The sequence below is a fragment of the Pleurodeles waltl genome, chromosome 2_2 (assembly GCF_031143425.1).
Source record: "Pleurodeles waltl isolate 20211129_DDA chromosome 2_2, aPleWal1.hap1.20221129, whole genome shotgun sequence".
NCBI lineage: Eukaryota > Metazoa > Chordata > Amphibia > Caudata > Salamandridae > Pleurodeles > Pleurodeles waltl.
In genome coordinates this window covers 463823018-463837644 of record NC_090439.1, presented here as the reverse complement: position 1 = coordinate 463837644, position 14627 = coordinate 463823018, and the positions used below count along the sequence as shown (strand labels likewise).

At 47.8% G+C, this 14627-nt stretch overlaps 1 protein-coding gene across 1 annotated transcript in view; it reads left to right on the top strand.

Annotated features, from left to right (window-relative positions):
* ADGRE1 (adhesion G protein-coupled receptor E1) overlaps positions 1 to 14627 on the top strand; it is a 675746-nt gene that overhangs the window by 522751 nt on the left and 138368 nt on the right. The window lies entirely within an intron of this gene.

The window sequence follows — 14627 nt, the reverse complement described above, 5'->3', positions numbered from 1 at the left end:
TACATATTAACTAAGGCATCATCATCTGTAGTTGTATATCATAGTGGAAAAACACTTGTTCTTTGTATTAAAACCCGTACGTGTCAGAAAAACAGACCTACTTTAAATCATTGTAGAGTGGTTGAGTGTCAATCGGGCACACAGTCGGTATACAAAAGCAGTCACGGTAAGAACAGTCGCATAGAAAGTGCACTAGCACCAGGTACTTGGCGTGCATCTAGAGGAAAAGGGTGGGAGTTGGCCAAATGATCTAGCTTCCGTATATCTTAGAGCACATCTTGGCAGCCAGACCCTAAAATGTAAGCAGAATATACAAACATCACTGGACATTCTATCAAAAGGTCTAGAACGTGAGGTAAAAGCCTCTTCCTAAACAAGCTTACTGTCCTATCTGGTGCGGATGACATGCCCTGATAATAAACAAGCCAGCATGCAGCTGTACTACTTATAGCCAAGATGGCGTCCATATTACGAGTGAAATCCTTGAGCTGCGTAGTGGAAAAGGCAACTGCGCTCATCAACAGTAATAAACACAAATGCGTTCATCAGATCATGCACGGTAGCCGGTGCTATTATAACTGAGTAACAGTGAATCAATTATGAGCCAGAGTTAGTGAGTGTGAGAAAATAACAATTGCTGAACTACGGAGAAGGAAGTTTAGAGGGGATACAATCATTTACGCTGAACCATAAAACCATGAGATTTCCAGCATATTATAATAGGCCACTTTATGACATTATGATTATTGTCGATGTCATATGGAGGGATTACACAATAAACTATTATTACTGACTAGGGTACAAGTATAGAGGTACCTAAATAACTTTAAATGATGAATTTGGCACAATGATCTACTTTTTGGTACAAAATATAACAATAACAGCATTTTTGAGAAGCTATCACTTGGGTGTACCTGAATTCAACTGTAGTCAGAGACAACCGCATAACAGTTATATACAGCAGTTAAGCATAATAATGTGTCTATTTTCTGGCAAATAAAATCATTCGCTTTTTATGAGACTACAGAGCTCACCTATTTCAGTGAGGCCTAATGTTGCTGTCTGCAGTTTTTCAATTAACCTAGTCTCGGTGAATGATAATGATTTCTTAACTTACTGTGTATTTTGCCCAGTGTGGCTTTCATTACATGGATCAGTAATACCACAGGTCAAATTTTCAGTGTTGCTGTTAGAGAATGTATTCTGTTGTACAGTAATGTTATTTATAGACCTTCTCAGTATCAGGTTTAAAGTCACAAACAATACATTGTCTGTATTTAAAGGGCAAAAAATTCGTGGTATGCCTAGCTTATTGGTCAGGCTTTTTGAGGGCTCGGAGGGTTGCCTTTGGTTGCTTTCACAAACAACCTGCAAAGATTGATACCATTTTAAAGGCAAAGAGTGGTATGGGTAGCTGAAAGGCTCTTCCAATTTATCGGGATCAGTTTCTTGATCTTGTTGGCCTTGGGACTAAGGGCCATATGTACGAACACTTTTTCCCATAGACACAGAATGGGTAAAAACCTTTGCTACATCTGACCCTAAATGTGATCGTACAAATTACAGGTGTTTTGTTGTGTCTGGTTTTAGGTTGTAGCAGAGTCTCATTAGGAATGAACCAAGACCTATTCAAGGATTTTTTTCAACTATTTTCTGTGTATCTTCTAGCCATATATTCGTCACTAAATATTATAAAATTCTCAAAATATTCGTCCTTCGTGGTGTCATTCCCATGTGTTTTACAAAATTATGCAGATTATTTTTAATTGTTCTCAGATCAAAATAGAGACTTCTAATACTAGTTCTTGCTGTAGATTTGATGTAGAAACTGGCAGTCATAAAATCATTGTTATTTTTAATCCATAGTTCAAAAAGGTTCAATTGGGATTTGTAAAAAATCAAGGTGAACTTTAGATCTCTGGATCTTCTGCTCATCCAACTTTAGTATTCGTCCAGTATGTCTAGCAAATACAGGCCCAGATTTATGAAAAGTGGCACTGCACTTAGTGCAGCACCACTTTTCTTGCTCCCCTTAGCACCCCCCTAACGCCACCATGTGTGCGCCGTATTTAAAATACGGTGCACCATGCGGTAGTCAGGGGACTAGAGACATATTTCTTTACGCTAGTCTGGCGCTTTGCAGGACTACCATCAAAAATGTTGACGCTAATCCTGCAAAGCAACCAGAGGCCCATTGTTTTAACGCCTGCACTTAGCAGGCGTTAACAAATGCCAATAAAAATGGCGCAAAGGAATCTCATAGATTCCTTTGTATCATTTTTACGGCACCCCTAGTGCCGAAACACCCCCCTTGCATACATTATGACTGGTGCAGGCATAATGCGGTTCCAACACGACATTAGTGTAAAACAATTACGCTAATGTGACGTTAGAATGGCGCTACGCCACCGTAAATCTGGCCACATTGTCTAGGTATCTGTAACAAGAGTTGATAAATTCCACGAAATGATTGGTAACATCATAAATGTATTTGTCTTCAATAAAAGCCACATAACGATTAGCTGTCTCCGAGGCAAAACCTCATCCTATTGCTTCACTTTTAGTTTGGAGAAATAACTCTGATTTAAACCTGAAGAAATTCATCTTGAGAGATATGGTTGCTAGTTTCACAATGAATTCCATGGGAATCTCATTCATGTTATCGCTTTTATTTAGAACATGCCCTCCTGCAGGATGTTGGTATATCTGTGAGTTGAGAAGTCTTTGGACAGCATGCACTTTTTTATTCCACTGTTGGGTTTTCATAGCAAATACCTTTGTACAGCACAAGTTGATTGACACTCAACGGCCTTGTAGTGATTTAATGTAGTTGAGTGTGTTTAGTAATAATGTCCATACGCTAGCTGTGTTTTCACCTCTGACTTACTTGTCCTTACCAGGCAACTGGTCCCTTTAATATAATCTATTTTCACTCTCATTCCACGAACCATACTCATTGCTGGCAACTGGTCTTAGCTTTAAGTTTCTATGCCTTTGGTTGTTCCTTGTCCTGATTGATTGATAGCAGCTAGTGCCTCCTGCAAAGCTGCTCCATTGAAATAAATGGCCTATGCTGCCTGTTATATCAAGAGTTCCCTTCTAGAATATGCAGTCAAATAATTGTTTTTTCTACTTACATGAGTCGTCAAAACAATGGTTGGATCTGGATAAATAGCTAGTCATAAGTGGTTCAACAATGAGTATATTTGGACATATGAAGACTTGTCTTCTAGAATATGTAGCCAACCTGTTGCTTCCATTACATACATCACTAGTCAATACAAGTAGTGAATGTTTCTCTTATCATGTCATATATATGAGGCTGTACCAAGCAAGATGTATTAACTGCTCTTTAATTACTTCTATCTAGAGCTAATGTTTTCCCTGGATAATATGCACCTGAAGTATACGTTCTTCTTGATATTCATGAGTTTTTAATACAGTGAGAAAATGGCTTTCTCACTATGATGGGCAATAAGTACCTCATTGTGATGAATGGCTTTGTAACAACCATGTGATAATTATGTATATATTAATATGTGCTTTTAGACATTACATTATAATCCTCCAGAGGATGCCTTAAAGGACTGATGGCCAAATATATTGACTACACTTATGGAGAGGTCACTTAATGACGTGAATTAAAGGACTCTTTTTGAGTTCCAGAGATCAAAGCCTTGTCGAAACAATATGGAGTGTTTTACTATGTGTACTATCGCCAGGCGTTGAAGTGGACACAATACCCAAGTGGAAGAACCCGAAATTTAAGTTTATAAGGAAGGGGTAATGTTGATTGACTTTATCACATTGACTCTGCACAATTTCAGAGGAGTGAATGCTGGTTGAGGCTTTTTGTAATGAATTTTGCTGTACTTCAGAATAAAGCATCAAGAAATTATGGATTACTCATATGCTTTGGACAGTAATTCAAATTTTGATTGAACTTTACCACATCTTGGTTCAGATAAAGGCCACACATATGCAGGATTGGGGCTTTATATACCTTGTGTGTAATCATTAAATAACTCCCGCCCCTGGTCAGGTGAACATTTGCTCATCGACAAGGAGAAGTGAAAAGGGGCAATTATCTACTTCAATCCCATAACATGGCAAATTATTAATGACTTTCGTACAATCAATAAAAAGAGTTTTCTATGAATTAAAGGGTTTTATTTTTCAGTTTCTGAAATGTTTTCATAATTTTATTCAATAATCAATATTTCAATATAAGAAAGAATACAACCTTGGTTGAAATTACAGTTAATATTGTAATAATACAGCAAGTGTGTCCAATAAATGAAGTTCCTTAATCTGAATTAAATCAGAATAAAATAGAATAGGATATCAGTTCAGATACCCAATAATGAGTGCTGTTGAGATAATTGATGCATAAGCATGAAGCCTTTTCATATTAAGTTAAAATCAGCAGACATCAAAGAAATAGGCTAAGCATTCTTCCATGAAGAAAAATGTAAAGAAACTCAAACATGAGTCCCCACCCAATATGAGTGAGAAAGGGTTTGGGGTCCAGACTGTTCTTCCTGTAAATCAACCTTCTTGTTGTCTCCTCTCCTCCTGAGGAGAACGTCTCTATCAGTTGTCTAGTACAACAAAATGCCTATGCACTAATTAACAGAAGGCTTCTGGAAAATCATGCAAACAACAACTCCATGTAGAAAACAATGCTACCACACTATTTTCAGTTAATATGGATTCAACAGTTAAAACTTAAGTCCCTACATTATTCTTTCTTTTATGCTCATATTGTCTAAGTATGGTTGCTTACGACAAATTTGAAATCAAATGTACTTTTGTTTTTCATTTGCTTTCACCATTTTCATTCAAATGTGCTTTTATTTGTAAAAGATAAATTCGTGTCACCACATAATTGAGCATGAAACTAATGCTTGTGATGCAGAATAATGACTGAAGCATTATTTAGGGCAATAATGTTGTTGTGTAGGGAACCCCTGTTTTGTGATATTATTTCCCTAGTCCATGTTCCATGGGATCATTCGGCCACCACCAAAACAAGAAAATAATGCAATGACAATACTAAAATACAAATCAACCGTCCAACATGCCAAAGCAATACAGCATGCCTACGCAATGACAATAACACAAAATACAACAGAAGAAATATGACATTGCGTTGAGTTAGAGTTTTTTTGTGTTTTGTGCTTTAGTGTGATGCTAATGTGCTCTGTTGTTTTTGTAGGCTTCCTTTTGTTCTAGTTTGTTATTTTACTTTGTAGTACATTGTAAAAGTATGTTATTGTGGTGTATTGCATTGGTGTATTTGTACCTCATTGTATTCCATTGAATTGCTATTCTGTTGCTTCAATTTGTTACTGTATTATTTTGTATTTGGCATTGTGTTTTTATGATGCAGTGTGTTGTGGCTTTGTCTTGTGTTTTTGTAAGTTGTGTTGCTGTGATGTCTTAGCTACCCCATGTAGAAAGCCAGAGTATAGATTAAAATACTAATATTGTATCTCAAGAATGGGACCAGCTTGGAAAATAATGTAATAACTATTGTAAATAGTTATTACAAATCAAATTAAAAAATAAACAAGTTTATTAATAATTATTCAGGTAAAGTAACCTTTAGAACGTTACCCTTTGCCTCCCTGAACTGTCAGAAGGTCTGTCAGAAGGTTGACCAGCATACAGCTCTGTCAGTTTCAGCTTGTGCTCAACCTTGAATAGGCTTGAAAAGATGTGTGAAATGCCGTGCAGGACTAAATAATAGGCTGACCTGAATGGGCAGAGATGACTCACCTGAAGTCCGCAGAACTTTAAGAGTGAGGGTTGTGGGCATCCTGGGACACCACACTGCTAAATGCTGCTTGGTGGTTACGCTGTGCCACATGTAACACTCGTAACATACTTGAATGGAAGAGAACAGAATTCCAAGACACTTTGGGGGTCATGACGACCTTGGCGGTATAAGGCGCCTACCACCGTGCAGAAGACCGCCAATACACCGCCGCGGCCGCGGTAGACCGCCACAGCTATTATGACACACATCTCGGAATCCGCCGAAATTCAGACACCCACACAACACCGCCACACCAAAGGTCAGCGATAAACTGGCAGAAACAAATCCTCCACCTCCACGCCAACAGAAACACGCCCATGCTATTAGGACCCACGAATCCCCGTGGCGGTCTTTCAACCGCGGTATTCCATTGGCGGTACATACCGCCGCACTCAAAATACACACACATCTCCAAAACACAGCCACATTGGACAATTCCAAATACACACACCTGATACACATACACACACCACTCCCACACACCCAATACAATATAAAACACACACCCACATCATCCACAAACCCCTACGACCACAATTCCTGAGAGAAGGCCAGAGAGAAACAGCACAGAATAGAGAACCCCATCACACAGAGGCACACTACACCATCACCCACACAACACCCACGCACAAAACACCACATACCACTACACTCACCACACTCATCAACACATACACCACCCCACACATCACATACACCACCCCATGGCACGCCAAAGACACCCCCGCTTCTCCGAGGAGGAGCTCAGGGTCATGGTCGAGGAAATCATCCGGGTAGAGCCACAGCAATTCAGATCACAGGTACAGCACACATCCATAGCCAGGAAGATGGAGCTATGGCAAAGAATAGTCGACAGGGTCAATGCTGTGGGACAGCACCCAAGAAATAGGGAGGACATCAGGAAGAGGTGAAACGACCTACGGGGGAAGGTGCGTTCCACGGTATCCAGGCACCACATTGCGGTATAGCGGACTGGCGGTGGACCCCCACCTCCTCCCCCACAACTAACAACATGGGAAGAGCAAGTCTTGTCCATCTTGCATCCTGAGGGCCTCACAGGAGTCGTTGGAGGAACAGACACTGGTAAGTCAAATTTCAACTATCATATCCCCCACCCTACCTGCATGCTATCACACACCCCCACCCTCACACCCTCCCCTATCACTCCAAATCCTCAACTATCTACCCATGACACCAACCACCCATACCAACCCCAAAACCTGCATGACATAACTAAGCATGGATACCCATCACTAAAGCATGCCCACTGCACAGACCCACAACACCCCCCAACTATCACCACACAAGCCCCCACACAGGAATGCCTGCACTGGGGTACACGCACACCCAACCATTGCACACCATGAAACACACACATGCAATAATCATGTACTCATACCCCCGCAGGAACCCGAAGGAACGTCACCACACCAGAGGGTCCAGACAACACCACTCCACCCCCAGAAAAGGCCCACAGTGACGACAGCAGCTCTGCCCCACTGGATCTTGATGACCAGCCCGGACCATCGGGGGCCTCAGGACAGTCGGTTCCCCTTGCCCAGCCACAGCCCAACACTGAAATTCCACCCTCTGGGAACACCAGCACAGCACCCACCCAGCGGGCCCAAACCTCCCTACCCAGGACAGGTCAATCAGCGGTGTGTCCACCACTACAGGGCACCCAGGGTAACCCACCACCCCAACAACAACAGGGACCTGGGGACAGTGGTAGTGGGCACACGGTCCAGGGGACGGAGGCACAGGAACACAGGGGAACTGGGAGGGCTGCTGTGCGACAGAGGGAGGACAGGCCAAGGGAACCTACTCTCAACGAGGCCCTCTCCTCCATCATGGGAGCATACCACCACTCCCAGGAGACGATGGCAACGGTACTGGGCAAGTTGCAGGAGACCCTGCGTCTGCAGGAGGAACAGTATTTTGGGTTCAGGGAGGAGCTGAGGACCATCGGCTCTGCCCTGGGCACCATTGTAGGGGTTCTGACGGACATTCAAAAGACCTTTAGGGACACCGTGGCACTCCAAGGGGCCCCTGACACTAGCCAGGACGATGAACTGCCCACCACCTCCGCCGGCGCTAGTGGACAGGAGGCACCGCCACAGGACCACACACCAGCACCCCATCCCCTGCAGACGGACCACCACCACGCAAACGGGCCCTGAGATCCAGGAACAGGACAGAGCAAGATGGCAAGACCCCCGCCAGGAAATAAGACCACCCTGATCGTCCTCCCACTGTCCCACTTTGTTAACCTGTCCAAATCGGAACTGCCCCAGCTCCACTTCCAATGGCCAGATGTGCAATGTACCTGTGAGACTAATAGACTGGACTCTGCCATGGACATTCCTCCACCATCACCCATCCCCATTTCACAACCCCCCTTCATTGTTATGCACTTAAATAAACACCCTTGAAACACTAATAAAACTGGAGTCCGTCAATGATTGTGTACTTTGTATTGTCAATTACAGTGTTAAAAAAGGTTACCCATTGAAAGGCCAACATACCAATGTCACACATCACAAGCCTTTCAAGGGTGCAAGCTGTTGACACGTAGGTTAGTGAAACTGAAATGGAAGGGGACAACTCAGTTAACAAATAGGGAGTGAAATGTAGGTACAGGATAGAGGTAGATGTGTGAAAGTTAATAATATGTGAAACATGAAAATGTACTCACCTGTGTCACACTGGAAATATTGCTGTATGACTGACTCCCTGTTGTCGTTTTCATCTTCATCAGCTTCCTCCTCATCACTGTCCAGAGGCTCCCCAGGCTCCTCGCTGCAACAACACCGTCATCTGGATCATCCTCCTGCAGAAAAGGCACCTGCCGTCGCAATGCCAAGTTATGGAGCATGGAGCAGGCGATGATGATGTCGCACACCTTCTTCAGTGAGTAGATTAGGGATCCACCAGTCATATGGAGGCACCTGAACCTGGCCTTCAGGAGGCCGAAGGTCCGCTCGATCACCCTCCTAGTCCGCCCATGGGCCTCATTGTACCGTTCCTCTGCCCTGGTCCTGGGATTCCTCACTGGGGTCAATAGCCATGACAGGTTGGGGTAACCAGAGTCCCCCAATAGCCATACACGGTGCCTCTGGAGATGACCCATCATATCAGGGATGCTGCTATTCCGCAGGATGTAGGCGTCATGCACTGAGCCAGGGAACATAGCATTTACCTGCGAGATGTACTGGTCTGCCAAACAGACCATCTGGACATTCATGGAATGATAACTCTTCCTGTTCCTGTACTCCTGTTCATTCCTGCGGGGGGGGACCAGAGCTACATGGGTCCCATCAATGGCACCTATGACGTTGGGTATATATGTCCAAGGGCATAGAAATCACCTTTCACTGTAGGCAAATCCTCCACCTCAGGGAAAATGATGTATCTCCTTACGTGTTTCAGTAGTGCCAACAACACTCTGGACAAGACGTTGGAAAACATAGGCTGGGACATCCCTGATGCCATGGCCACTGTTGTCTGAAAAGACCCACTTGCAAGGAAATGCAGCACTGACAGCACCTGCACATCAGGGGGGATTCCAGTCAGATGGCGGATTGGTGACATCAGGTCTGGCTCCAACTGGGTACATAGTTCCTGTATTGTGGCACGGTCAAACCAGTAGGTCACGATGACATGTCGCTCTTCTATTGTCAACAGGTCCACCAGCGGTCGGTACACCGGCGGATTCCGCCATCTTCCAATATGTCCCAACAGACGGTGCCTAAGAAGGACAACAGCAAAGAAACTGTCAGCATTCCTCCAGGTATGTACCCACAGTCACACACAAGACTACAACAGACAACCCATCCGGGAAAGGTTTTGAGTGTAGGCCTCGGTATGTGTGACGCAGTAGTAATTGAAGCCATGTGGGCCCCTGAAATGGCGGCTGCCTGACCTCTAAACTGGGACAATGGGATTGTGGGGTAACTGCGCTGGCGTTGGACACTGTCGCAGTAGGCGGTCGTAGAGCGTGGCGCAATGCTGCATTGGTTAACATTGGACACTATGGGTCCCAGGAGCCAATGAACAGGTGCACTGGCGGTGATGATGCGCACCGCCGCGGACGTCACCGCCGCGGACGTCACCACCATTTTCTATCTCTTCAATCACTAGATACCTGACCTTCGACAGGAGAGGACCTACACTGCTAGTGCTGCTGTGACCTTGGTCTGGAAGCGACGATGGCTGCTGCGTCTGGGGAAAGGGCCCCTGCCTTCACTGCACAGGATTTGGAGAAACTTGTAGATGGTGTCCTCCCCCAGTACACACTACTCTACGGTCCTCCAGACCAACAGGTTAGTACACAGGGAGCACGTTGGATGGGATAGGCCTGGGTGGAGAGGGCTGGGTGGATGAGGGAAGGGGGCAGAGTACATAGAACAGTTATGCATGGGGATGAATGGGCCACAGGGATAGAGTTGGGAGGGGGCCAATCACAACGACAGTGCAGTAGGTAATGACTGTCCTCTTTCCTTGTGCATGTCATGTAGGTCAGCGCCCACCAGAAGAGGGACATTTGGTGTGCCATCGCCAAGGAAGTCTGGACCCTGGGGGCCCACCAGAGACGGGGCACCCACTGCCGGAAGAGATGGGAGGACATTCGCCGCTGCAGCAAGAAGACGGCGGAGGCTCAGCTGGGGATGGCCTCCTAACGTGGGAGGGGTGCCCATCGCACCATGACACCCCTGATGTTCCGGATCCTGGCGGTGGCCTACCCAGAGTTGGATGGGCGCTTAAGGACATCACAGCAGACACAAGGGGGTGAGTACTACCTCATCATATGGACTTTGCGTGCAGTGGAGGTGTCTGGGTGGGGGTGGTGGGTTGTGGGTGTCCCTAGGCCAGGGCGAGTTAGGTAGGCAAGGCCCCTCCGTTTTGTAGGCCATGTGGCACTCTACCCCAGCTCAAAACAGAGGGAAGTTGATGTATAGTTGCCCCTTTGCCATCCATGTGGGCAGATTACTACTATTGCCATGTAGGCCATATCCCAGAAATAGCATGTGCAGAGGTCAGGAGCACGGCGTAATGCATGGGGCTGCTGCGTCTGTCTTGTCCGCCAACGGTAGCGGTATGCCATGCACTAAAACTCTCTTTCTTCTGTCTCCACCCTTTTCCTGCTCTCCCTGTTCTTTTGTACAACAGCATCAACAGGCGGAGGTACAGTGGCACCGGAGCACGAGGGAGCTGCATCCCACATGGCCATGGAGGGCCACACCACAGACTCTGAATTCACCAGTGGGACGGAGGGCGAGGGGAGCTTCACGTCGGCCACCAGATCATCAACCAGCGACACGGACTCGTCCGCCTATGGGAGCTCCCCTGTGGTGGCGGCACCATCTGTGCGCCCCACTTCTACAGGTACAGCCGCCACCTCCCCTACCAGCACCGCCCTCCCATCAGCCCCTCAGCGTGTGCCCCGTGCCCGCTCACTCAGGAGGGTGGGCATCACCTTCGCCCCAGGCACCTCAGGCCCTGCCCCAGTCACCCCTGCTGCCCTCAGTGAGGAGGCCATTGACCTCCTCAGGTCACTCACTGTTGGGCAGTCTACCATTGTGAATGCCATCCAGGGTGTAGAACGAGAGTTGAAACACGGTAATGCATTCCTGGAAGGCATTCATTCTGGTCAGGCTGTCCTTCAGCGAACCCTGCAATCACTGGCTTCAGCACTGATGGCAGCCATTGTCCCTGTGTCCAGCCTCCCCCCTCCAACCTCCTCCACCCAGACCCAATCCCCTGTACCCCAGCCCATCCCAAGCACACCTACAGACCAGCAGGCACACAAGTCAACACCCAAAAGTAGCTCAAGCAAACATAGGCACCACACACACCACAGGCACTCACACAAGCATCACACCCATACAGACACAGCAACATCCACTGTCTCCTCTGTGTCCCCCTCCTCCTCTTCTCCCTCCTCCCTCCCAGTGTCATCTACACACACACCTGCATGCACCACATCTACAGGCACTAGGACTCGCACCAGAACACCCAGCACCACAAGCCGCTCACCTGCACTCACCACCTCCACTGCCATTTACACGTCCCCTGTGTCCTCTCCCAGTGTGTCTGTGACGCCCCCTCCCAAAGTATACAAACGCCAGCAATCACTCACCCAACATCCATCCACCTCACGAAAGCCTCCAGTACCTGCACCTGCACCCAAAACAGCTAAAGTGACACCTCCTACAACCACCTCCTCTACCTCCACTCCCAGACCCCCTCCAACTACCCATCCCAGTGTCCGTCAGAAACTGTCCCTCTGTCAAATTGACCTGTTTGCCCCCAAACCCCCCTCCAGTTCATCAGGCCTGTCGTAGCGCCTCAGCCAAAAAGCCTCCAGTACCAGTGGTGCGTGTTCCAGGTTTTTGGAGTGCACCGTCCACCAGGTCAGGCAGTAGGACCCGGAGCCAAGGCACTGTCAGCCCACCCCCTGTAAAGGCACCGAAATTGGACAGTGGACGACGGGACCGTGTCAAGACTCCTGGTGGGACAACAAGTGAAATGGGATCGAAGGCGATTGGTGAGTCAGCTGTAACTCCAAAGAAGGTGGGGAAGGTTCCGAGGAAGTCTGCCCAGCCTGTTGTGAGTGTCACGGCGGAGAAGTGCGCCATCATTTCCGGCGGTCCAGACACAACCGCCAGCACCGTCGTTACTGGTCCAGAGACCACCGCCATAGTCATTGCCCAGGAGGGCCCAAGTATCGTTACTGGTCAGGAGACCACTGCCAGAGTCATTGCCCAGGAGGGCCCGAGTATAGTTACTGGTCTGGAGACCACCGCCAGAGTCACAGCCCAGGAGGGCCCAAGTATTGTTACTGGTCAGGAGACCACCCCCAGAGTCAGTGCCCAGGAGGGCCCAAGTATCGTTACTGGTCAGGAGACCACCGCCAGAGTCAGTGCCCAGGAGGGCCCAAGTATCGTTACTGGTCAGGAGACCACCGCCAGAGTCAGTGCCCAGGAGGGCCCAAGTATCGTTACTGGTCAGGAGACCACTGCCAGAGTCATTGCCCAGGAGGGCCCGAGTATCGTCACTGGTCAGGAGACCACCGCCAGAGTCAGTGTACAGGAGGGACCAGGATCCCACAGTCCCGCTGGGCGATGATGGAACGTCATGCCACACCCCAATGTCCAGTGTGGAGTTCGTCATGCCACACCCCAATGTCCAGTGTGGAGTTCGTCATGCCACACACCAATGTCCAGTGTGGAGTTCGTCATGCCACACCCCAATGTCCAGTGTGGAGTTCGTCATGCCACACCCCAATGTCCAGTGTGGAGTTCGTCATGCCACACACCAATGTCAGTATCTGAACCGCCATCTCAGGCTACCGCTGAACAGTCCATAGCCAGCCATGGCAAAGCACCGCTGAACAAGGCCAAGACCGCCATGGTGAAGACCGCTGAGCAGTCCATAGCCAGCCATGGCAAAGCACCTCTGAACAGTCCATAGCCAGCCATGGCAAAGCACCGCTGAACAAGGCCAAGACCGCCATGTTGAAGACCGCTGAACAGTCCATAGCCAGCCATGGCAAAGCACCGCTGAACAAGGTCAAGACCACCATGGCAAAGCACCGCTGAACAAGGCCAAGACCGCCATGGTGAAGACCGCTGAACAGTCCATAGCCAGCCATGGCGAAGCACCACTGAACAGTCCATAGCCAGCCATGGCAAAGCACAGCTGAACAAGGCCAAGACCGCCATGGTGAAGACCGCTGATCAGGGTAAACACTGTGTGGGTATGAATAGGCCGCCACATCAGGCATCCTTCTCCCATTTGCAGCTGGGACAGTGACAGGACAGGAACTTTCACGGGGAGACTCATCCAGTCTGGGCACCAGTCCCACCAAGTACCAGTTGAGAACTGCATCTACTTGCGTCAATGTGGCTTTGCACTCCCCAGGATAGTCCAGTGGGCAACCCACCCACTGCAAAGACTTGAGAGACTGTGGCTTTGCACTCCCCAGGATGGTCCAGTGGGCAACCCACCCACTGTAAAGACTTGAGAGACTGTGGCTTTGCACTCCCCAGGATGGTCCAGTGGGCAAGCCACCCACTGTAGTGACTTGAGAGACTGTGGCTTTGCACTCCCCAGGATGGTCCAGTGGGCAAGCCACCCACTGTAGTGACTTGAGAGACTGTGGCTTTGCACTCCCCAGGATACATCAATGGGCATGGAGCCCCGTCGTGGATCTGGCTTTGCAGTCATGTGGCTGAGGTGCCCCCCCTTCCCTTCCCCCTGAGGTGCCTGTAGTGTTTCAATCTGATGCCCCGGCAGTGTTCTCTCGGATTTTGGTCACGTATCTATTGTGGGCCTCGCCCATGCATTTTTGGACTGTTGGTGCACGGACATTGTTGTGTACATATCTGCACTACTTCTTGTATTGTATATATAAATATGTCAGATTTCGAGATATGATTCAGTATATTTTTATATGACATGTATATTGGCACATTACAATATTTGAACGGATCTCGCTTTGTCTTTGCATTCTTCCGAGGGGATTGTGGGTTGTTAATGTGATATTTTTGACTGCATTGGTGTGTATGTTGTACTATGCGAGGGTGGGGGTGTTTGGTGGGTGGCCCCCTAACTTTTGCCTCCCCCATGTCATAGATGCAGTACTCACCGGGGTATGTTCTGCGCCTACGTCGCTGTTGTTCATACAGGAGCAGAAAGACAAGGGCAGGGAGTATTTGGAGTTCCGGCTCCATGGAGTCGTCGTTCCTCGTGGAGTGTGTTGAGGTGAGCGTTTTCCCATAGCAAAAGCTGTTTCCGCCATGTT